The sequence below is a fragment of the Miniopterus natalensis genome, chromosome X, assembly GCF_054644295.1.
Source record: "Miniopterus natalensis isolate mMinNat1 chromosome X, mMinNat1.hap1, whole genome shotgun sequence".
Classification (NCBI taxonomy): domain Eukaryota; kingdom Metazoa; phylum Chordata; class Mammalia; order Chiroptera; family Miniopteridae; genus Miniopterus; species Miniopterus natalensis.
Window position 1 is genome coordinate 40,084,426 of NC_142103.1, and position 9,202 is coordinate 40,093,627.

Consider the following 9,202-nt stretch of genomic DNA (forward strand, 5'->3'; position numbering starts at 1 on the left):
GTGAAAGTTGGTGGTCTAGTTTCATTTTTTTGCATGTATCTGTCCAATTTTCCCAGCACCATTTAATGAAGAGACTGTCTTTACTCCACTGTATGCTCTTGCCTCCTTTGTCAAATATTAACTGACCATAATGGCGTGGGTCTATTTCTGGGGTCTCTGCTCTGTTCCATTGATCTATATGCTTGTTGTTGTACTAAATACCAGACTGTTTTGATTACAATGGCTTTGTAATACAGTTTGAAATATGGTAATGTGATCCCTCCCACTCTGTTCTTTTTTCTCAAGATGGCTGCAGCTATTCGGAGTCTTTTTTGGTTCCTTATACATTTTCGAAATGTTTGTTCTAGGTCTGTGAAATATGCTGTTGAAATATTAATAGGAATTGCGTTGAAATTATAAGTTGCTTTGGGTAGTATGGACATTTTAATGATATTAATTCTTCCTATCCATGAGCATGGTATATTCTTCCACTTGTTTAAATCGTCCTCTATTTCCTTTTTCAGTGTCCCATAGTTTTCTGAGTACAGGTCTTCTACATCCTTGGTTAAGTTTATTCCTAGGTATCTATTTTTTTAGTTGCAATGGTTAATGGTATTGCTTTTTTAGTTTCTCTCCCTGAGAGTTCATTGTTGATGTATAAGAATGCCATTGATTACCAGATATTGATTTTGTATCCAGCTACCTTGCGAAATTCGTTTATCAAACCTAGTAGTATTTTGATGGAGTCTTTAGGGTTTTCTATATACAATATCATGTCATCTGCAAATAATGACAGTTTTACTTCCTCCTTTCCAATTTGGATCCCTTTTATGTTTTCTTAGTGCCTGATGGCTGTGGCTAGGACTTCCAGTACTATGTTAAATAAGAGTGGTGAAAGTGGACACCCTGTCTTGTTCCTGTTTTTAATGGAAATGGTTTACATTTTTGGCTGTTGAGTATAATGTTGGCTGTAGGTTTGTCATATATGGCCTTTACTATATTGATGTATCTTGGAGTGGGTGTTTTTGGGTCCCTCTTGTTTGTAACCCTCTGTGCTTCCTGAACTTGTGTGGCTATCTCCCTCACCAGTATAGGGAAGTTTTCTGTCATTATTTCCTCCACCAATTTCTCTATCCCTTGCTCTCTTTCCTCCCCCTCTGGTAATCCTATAATGAGAATGTTGTTTTGCTTCATGTTATCCCAAAGCTCCCTTAGACTGTCCTTATGCTTTTTAAGTGGTTTTTTTCTTTTTGCTGCTCTGATTGAATGATTTTTTTTCCCTTGTTTTCTAAGTCACTTATTCTATCCTCTGCTTCATTGAGCCTGCTTTTAATTCCTTCCTGTGTATTCTTGATATCAGATACAGCATTCTTTATTTCTGTGTGATTTTTGTTTATGTTATATATCTCTTTTTTCATGTTTTCCCTAAAGTCCTCAATCTTATCCTCTAAAGCCATGTTTTTCTCTTAAGTTCTTTGAACATCTTCATTGTTAATACTGTGAACTCTGTTTCTGATAGCTTGCTTAACTCCATCCCATCAAAGACTTTTTCTGGTTGTGTTTCCTTTTCTTTAATTTGGGGGTTGTTTGTTTGTCTCACCATTTTGGTAGGTCTTAGGGTTTGTATCTATATATTAGATATATCTGCTGTCTCCCAGTCTTGTGGGATGGGATTTTGTCTTGTGGGTCCAGTGGAGCCCAGAGGTGTGTTTTCCTTATACTTCTGAGCTCTTTGCTCTAGGTGTGTCCCTCTTGTGGGTGTCCCTTTTGTGTTTCTTTATGTTCTCCTGTTGTGGTTGGGTATAGATTGTCATTCACCAATCCTTGGGTGGACTCTCCTCTCAGGTTGGCTCACTGTGTCTCAACCCCCACTTCTTCATGTAAGCCGTTGTACGGGTGCTGGAAAGACAGAACAATACACAACTAAACTTCCCCAAAACAAGGAGTATCTTACAAAATATCTTGACAGTCACAATGAAAACACCCCAAGTGAAAAGAGAACTGAGAGAGTGAAGGGAGAACGCACACATAAAAAAACTTAAAAAAAGAGAGAAATAAAAGTAATGCTTAGAGAGAGAGAAGTATATTTTTAACAGTGATAAAAATTTAGAAAATAATAATAAACTAAAATGTAAAAAATAGATAAGCTACTGGGAGATAACTGAGGCAGAGAAAAGATTCTGAAAGAAGGGCCAGCAAAAAATTAAGGAAGAGTATAAGAATAAGATAATAATTGAAAATGATAAAATAAGTATACAATAAAGAGAATAAGAGAAACTAACAATTGAACAAAAAGACAGGAAGACATAATGGAGGATAACAAAAGAATGAAAGAAAAGAAGAAGAAGAAAAAATGTTATGCCAATGGATCGAGAGGAGGAAGAGAGAGAAAGCCTGGGCAGGGAGGGAGTCTGGTAAGAGATTTGGGGAAAACTATAGAGAAAAGCAGTGAACTTGGTTATAATGATAAAGTCCCAGTCGTTACACTGGGATATCAAGAAAGTCTTGATAGTAGAGACAAGGATACAACAAAACAAAGCAAATAAAACAAAACAGAGTAACAAAACAAAAAACAAGCTAAGCAAGACAAAATTCTTTTATAAAAAAAAATTAGTTAAGAAATGTTTAAAAAAAATTGTTTTTAATTATTATAAATTTTTAAAAAAGAAGAAAAAACTAATGAATCCCCCCCCCGTTTCTCTTCTTCCTGAGGGAAAAAAAGAACAAACAAACACACAAACAAAAACAAAAAACAACAGCAAAAATAAAACAAAACAAAACAGAAGAAAAAAAAGACAGTCAATCAGGTGAGTTTCTTATGGGCAGCTTATGTCATCTGAGGGTCATTGTTTTGTATGCTGATTTCAGTTCTCCTGGGAGGTGCTTTTGTATCAGCCAATGTGAGGAGCTGTCTAGGTTTGGCTCTGGTGTCCTTAGGTAGATGGTTGATCTGAGGTTCTCCGTGGACCACCTCCTCTTATCAGCTATTTTGCAACTTTGTAGTTGCCTGGTCTTACTCCAGAGTCTTCTGTAGAGTCTTTAGGGTGCAGGATGGCTAGTGTAGCTCAGGGTATCACTCCCCTTACTTAGAGGTTTCACTGTCAGGCAATCACTGTGGGAAAGTTAGTCTCTGCTCCACCCCCAGCTCCTCAGTTCCTACCCTCTCCTCTGATTCTAGTTCCCCAGGCTCTGGCCTGCGGCAGTTTCAGATTGATTTTAGCCTGTTGCCTTTTCTGTATGGGCCGTTTCAGCAGCCTGAGGGCTCAGAGGGTTCAATTGAAGAACATTCTGGTGAGCCCTTTGCCTGCCCAGGCCCAGCAGGGGTTTTCAGCATTTCCTCCAGTTCCCAAACAATGGTCCCTGAGAGTTTTATTCTTGTACAGTCCTCCTGTGACCTGCTCTACCTTCCCCCTCAGGACTGTGCCCTGTGGGTGTGTCTGGGGCCTCCGTGAGCTGGACCCACCCCTTTCTTGTTGGGGGTGGTGCTCCTGGCTGCAGGAGAGGCTGGTGGGCTATGCCCCTCCCTTCCCAGCTCTGGTTGGCTGGTCGCACCAGGCCAGCCCCTCAGACAGTCTACTGTGCAGACTCCAATCCCAGGCTCCGCTGGTCTGTCCCCCAGTACACGCTGGGAAGGTGGGAGTCAGTTCCCTGATCAGAACCCAAAAACTCACAAAGGAACACACAGGAAGAGAGTCCACCCTACAAGGTCCCGGTGCCTGTGCCCCAAGGCACCCAGCAGGAGGGAACCAAAATCAGCTCCAAGCAGCTCCCTGCATCATTGGTCTCAGCAAAGCTGGGGTGGCTCCACGTGTCACCTTGGCGCCCCTCAGGGCTGGTCACAGATCCCAGCCTCTCTGCACTGGGAAGTCAGGATGGGAGGGCTCCTCCCCTCCCCCACACCATGCAGATTCAGTGCTTTCTGGGGCTCAACACAATGCCCCACAGGGAGGCAGAGGGTCCCCGTATGCAGCTGCTTGGTGTAATCCTGTTGTCCCTTACTATTCAGGTGCCACACACTTTGGGACAGCCTTTCCTATGGTCAGCACCCTGAGCATTAGATGCTGTTCGTGTCTGCCACTAGCAGCTTTGTTTCCTAGGAAGGTGCCGTCCCCTTCTCGTGGACTCACCACTCCCCTGGGTCCCTCTCCCCTTTGTGCGGGGCGCTCCTTCCCCTCCTATCCGCTCCGTGTGTGGGGTCCCCACTTTTGGATGCCGTCCGCACTCTTGAGGGGAGGGAGCTTTGCAGCCTCCAAGACTCAGGGCTCGGAGCCCAGCACAGGCTTCAAGGGGACTCCCGCTTCCTACGCCCCTCTCTCTTACCAGACTCCGTGATGTGTCTTTAGTGCTCCCCACTCGCACCCCGTGCACTCAGATATGTTTCTCTGGTTTTTCCCAGCTGGCTACGTAGGATTTTAGGGTAAATAGAGTCTGTGGCTGGGATCGGGGGCATTCTGCTCCTTCTCACAGGGCCGCCATCTTCCTTCTGGGTGAACCAATTTTATTTCACAGTTGTATTTAAAAATACAAAGACACTGTTCTTCATATGAAACATTAGTACTGGTATTTATACATTCTAGAAATTTATTATATAGACCTTCTCAAACAAAAATGTGGCCCATTAAATGGCTTCCATGTGGCTGCTTGGAAGAAACTTGCATCTGGACTACTTCTTCATAGTACCAATCTTCCATTTTGCATCTTTTACTTCAAAGTATAGATTATGGTCATCAGTATGTCTTCCTGTATTCTTACTTTGATAATGTATTTGTAGATGGCTTTATCACTTAATGTTGCGTTGAGTTAGCCTTTTCTGTAGGCTCATCAGCAAGTTAAACAGGCTGTGCCATTCTCTGTGACCTTTAATGACTTTTCCATAAGTAAGGGAAACATTATCATTATCATAGAACATAAATTTCAAGTCTTTACATACAATTCCAGTAGAAACAGTCTTTGTCATTAGGTCTTGCTCTGCACGAAGCATCTGCCTTAAGGTGCAAAGATCATGTTTAACCAATTCATTCAGATTTTACTCCATAAAATCAGACATATATCTCTCTAAGTAAGCACAGGCTGATTGAGAAAAAATTCCAATGGATATAGCTCAGTAGTCAAAATAGTTAGGAGACAAGCAAGTTTGGAAAATGTAAGGGCCCGTATCATCATAACCAGCAATAAGCAGCCCAATACCATGTGGACTCCAGCCATATTATGTTAATATCTGGGTTTTGCTTTTAATTAAAGATATGAAGTGAGACGTTAGAAGTCTGAAACAAAAAGTCCCCTGGTGCATAAAAATACAGGACAGTCTAGCATCAGCAGTAAGTCCACAACAGATATACCAATGTGACTGTCAACTTGGAGTTTTTTGTTTGTCACTTTTCTGATGAGTAGCAAGCTTTGACTGTATCTTTTTCAATGGAATAAACTTTGCATGAGTTTTCTATTTCAGACCAACAGACTGAACTTTGTATGCCAACTTTCATTGCATATTTAGTTTAATGAATTCTTCCCTGGGGGCTCCAGCAGTGACATCATTATCATACTGGCTGTGAAATATGGTTCCAGTTGTGGGCCTGTTTGGGAGCTCCTACAAAGCATCCCAGCTCTACACTTTATTTGCTATGTGCCCTTGAGCAACCCTGTAAATCTTTATATGTTTTAGGTCCCTTATCTATAAAATAAGGTTAATAGCACTAACTTCTATAAGTGTGCTATAAAGATCAATAGAGTTAATGTATGTGACACTAAGAACATTGACTCACACATACTCATCCTGTCTAAAGTTTTACAATGATTGGGTCACAATTATCATCATCCTCATAAGTTCATCAGTATATGTTGCAGTAGAAAAAAATAGAACTTGGAATATAAGCCCTTTAAAGAGATCTGTTAAATGATCAGTAATCAAATTGATAAAGTGGAAAGAAAAAGTTAAAATGGATTTGATCAAATCAAAGAAGATACCGAATGTCTATTTATGTCATTTGACCTTATTTGTACACAAAGACAAATGTTCAGTAATGTTTTTGAAGATGTTTAAAATAAAAATACTAAATAAATACATGACATATTTGTTATTTAATTTATTTATAAATTAATTTAATTTATCTGTAACATAACATTTTTGTTCAGTATCATTGTTGTTTTTATTTTATATAAACATTCATAATTCAGGCAAGCTAGTTATCTAGAGTATAAAACTAATTTGAGGGAAGAAATTGCATGCTTTTGCTTACTTCTAGATTTTTTCCCTTTTGGTGAAAAGTCGGCTAATTTTGTTATTTCAACAAAGTGATAGCTTTGATAAGATGTTTCACAAATTTCAGTGTATAAATAATTTACATATGCATACTATTCTAGGGACAAATGGTTTTTGCCTTTCTAAAGTGTTCCATGTAATAAAACAACAACTTATAAAGTCAAATCTTAATACAATATCCATTATAAGTGTGAAATCCTCTTCCTGAGATAGCTTTCAGAAGAATTAGCTTGAAAAGTAGTCCATTCACATATAAATTTTTCTTATTTGGGTTTCACTAATGTTGATTCAATAGTAACAGAACCCAAAATCAATGTCAAAATGCTTTATTGGAATATTACTGTCTTCTGAGAAAAAATATATAATATAAACTTTAGTGATTTTTCAAAAATAAATGGTATGATGTTTATTCAGACAAAGCAGACTATCATGTTGGGAAAGAGTGGATAAAAGAAAAGAAATACTCTCTGAATTTTTTATAGCACAAGATTATTGGAAAATGCACAATTTCTAACTGTTCTAAAACAGTTTATGTTTCTAGCAGTTGACAAATTTTAGTCTTTAGAATTTAATTATCCAAGCAGGTAATTAGAATACTGACATTAAAACTATCAAATAAATTTGGAAAAAATGTTATTGTAAAATTTAATTTTTTAATGATATTTTACATTGCTTTTGCTAGAGAAGGGTGGAAAGCATTTAAAAATATTAAAAGTGTCTCCTGTAATTACCGTACTGAAATTTTTTCCAATTAAACATACTATAATAAAGTCTTATGGAGACTATATAAGGGATATAATTGACAGTATAGAATGGCTATATATTTCTAAGAGTAAGAAATATATAACTGGCTTGGCCGGGTGTGGCTCAGCGGTTAAGCGTTGACCTAGGATCCAGGCGATCGGGGTTCGATTCCTGGTCAGGGCACATGCCCGGTTGTGGGCTTGATCAACGACTCTCCTCACTGATGTTTCTGTCTCTCTCTCCCTCTCCCTTCCTCTCTCTGAAATCAATAAAAGGTACTTAAAAAAATATTAACAGGGTAATCAGTAATATATGCAATCATCAGAATGAGGTTAAATATTCTTGAACTAGAAATAAAAATATTGTATTAGTAATAGTATGTTAGGCTGTGCTGTGCTAGCAACAACAAAAATAATTCAAAACCTCAAAATTCAAAGTAAACTCATAAAGTTTATCTTTCACTTTAATTAAAGCTCAATACTCAGTGAACAGAATTAGTCACATGAGCTCTTCTAAGAGGGATCTTCTCAAGATGGAGATCACTTGGGTGTTCAGTAAGAACTAAAAATATCTGCAACAAATTGAATACATAAACACTTATCCTAGAAGATTTTCTTATATACAAAAATAAAATAAATTAAAGAATTAAATGTAAGACCTAAAACCATAAAACTCCTGGTAACAGTAAACATAGGCAGAGAAATCGTTGACATTGTTCTTAGCAGATAATTTTTTGGATATGTCTTCTAGGGCAAAGACAACTAAAGTAAAACTAAACAAATGTGTCTAACATGAAACTAAAAATCCATTGCATGGCAAAGGAAACCATCAACAAGATAAAAAAGGACGCTACTGAATGGGAGAATATATTTGCAAATGATATATCTGAAAGGGGGTTAATATCCAAAATATATTTTTAAAAAATTCATATAATGTAAAAAAACAAACACGCCAATAAAAAATGGACAGAGAAAATGAATAGACATTTCTCCAAAGAAGACATGCAGAAGGCCAACAGATACATGAAAATGTGCTAAACATAACTGACATCACAGAAGTACAAATCAAAACCACAATGAGATAACACCTAACACCTATTAGAATGGCTGTTGTCAAAAAAAAAAAAAAAGTGTTGGTAAGAATGTGGAAAAAATGAAAACCTTTGCACTGTTGATGGGACTGTAAATTGGTATAGCCACTATGTTAAATAGTATGGCGGTTCCTCAAAAAAGTAAAATAGAACTACCATATCATCTAGCAATCCCACTGCTGGGAATTTTTTGAAAAAAAACAAAAACACCAAATTAAATTAATATATGTACCTCCTTGTCTATTGCAAGATTATTTACAATAGCTAATATATGGAAACAACCTAAGTGTCCATTGATAAATGAATGGATATAGAAAATGTGGTATACATATATAATGGAATATTTTTAGTCATAAGAAAGAAGAAAATTCTGCCATTTATAACAACATGGCTGAACCTTGAGGGAATTGTGTGTTACATGCTTTTTTCATCAGCTTTAAATCCTGACAGCCCATGAATGAGTGATATTCGCAATGTCTTGTCCTCTACAGACCTGCACAGCTCTTGTAGATTCATAAGCATGGCTTATTTTATGGAGTCGATCCACCTCATATTACATCTTCCTTTTTTTCCCTCCTCCCTACTATTTTTCTTTGCATTATTTTCTTTTCCAATGCTAAGTGGAATGTCAGAGAGACAAAGACAAATATTGTACAATCTGACTTACATGTAAAATTAATTTTTTTCTTTTTTTAAAATTTATATTTATTGTTGGAAGTATTACAAATATCCCCCCTTTTTTCCCCATTGATCCCCTCCACCCCTCATGTGCCCCCACCTGTAGCCTTCAACACAATATTATCTGTATTTATGAGTTATGCATATATGCATATAAGTTCTTTGATTAATCTCTCCCCACCCCCACCCCTGCTTTCCCACTTACATTCATCATTCTGTTCAATGCTTCTATGTCTATGGATCTATTGTGTCTCTCAGTTTATTTTGTGTATTAGATTCCACATATGAGTGAGATGTAAAACTAAATTGGGAAGAATCAGAAAACCTAAATAGGATAAAAACAACTGATGAAATTGAACCAGTAATAAAAAAAAAAAAGCCCAGCAAACAAAGCCCTGGTCAGGATGGCTTCACAGGGGAGCTTTCTAATTCTTTAAGTTGTAGGGTTAGAT

General features: G+C 37.5%; 1 pseudogene; it reads right to left on the reverse strand.

The window, feature by feature from the left end:
- Positions 1-4,763: 4,763 nt before the first annotated feature.
- Positions 4,764-8,964, reverse strand: LOC107531626 (proteasome subunit alpha type-1 pseudogene; annotated as a pseudogene).
- Between the last annotated feature and the right edge of the window lie 238 nt (positions 8,965-9,202).